The following is an 862-nucleotide window of genomic DNA, read 5'->3' as shown; positions in this document are numbered from 1 at the left end:
GGGGGGGGGGGGGGGGTTCTTTTCCTTGTGCCTAACGAGGTGCCCAACCGTTGTGAAGCAGGAGTTCTTTGAGTTTCTTGCTGCTGACTTCCCCTTGCCGGTCCATCATCTTGGTGTGGACTTTGCTGCTCAGCTTCAAGGTACTGGATTTCTACCTTCTGGAGTCTTGCCTGTAGAGATTCTGAGATGCCTACAGCTCTTTGTGGTTCTTCTAGCGGAGGTGTGATCCTTGCCAGAGCAGAGACTCGTTCCACAGATTGATTGGGGCCTTCTTCTATTCTTTCGAATGCGGAGATCCTTGCTGGAGGCTGGAAGGGTCTATCCTCAATTCTTTCTAGAGCTGAAATGCGATCTCGAGATCGACTATTAACTTCATCATTCTCTGGAGCAGCCGGTAAGGTCATGTCCTCCCTGAGAGGTCTTGGGGGAGGTGTTCTAGGGCTTTGAGATTTGTGACCCATAACTTGGGGTCTTTTCTCCTCCATGCTCCTATGAGGTGGAGAGTGTCCTCTTTCCGCTCTCCTTTCTTGGGAAAGATTACGGTGAGACGGGAAGCTATGGTGGGAGGATAAAATCCGGTCCTGCGACCTATCTCTCCCTCTCTTGTGGTCCCTATAAGGCCTTCTGTCCTCTTCTCGCGAGCATAGTGTTGAGATGAGATCAATATATGGGAAGAGAAAGACATGAGGAGTTGAGTATGATGAAGAGGCCGTACATGGCGTAGTAATACTAGTTACCCGAGTAACTTCCAAGGATTAAACCAAAGATACCCTAGTTATCCTAGTATACTAGTTATACTAGTTAGACAGGTAAATTTGGATGAAGAAGAGAAGCCCTATTCCCTTTGCTAAGACATCAGACA

The sequence above is a fragment of the Brassica oleracea genome, chromosome C1 (genome assembly GCF_000695525.1).
Source record: "Brassica oleracea var. oleracea cultivar TO1000 chromosome C1, BOL, whole genome shotgun sequence".
In the NCBI taxonomy this organism is placed as follows: domain Eukaryota; kingdom Viridiplantae; phylum Streptophyta; class Magnoliopsida; order Brassicales; family Brassicaceae; genus Brassica; species Brassica oleracea.
The sequence above is the reverse complement of the archived record's forward strand: the minus strand, read 5'-3'. Positions refer to the sequence as shown.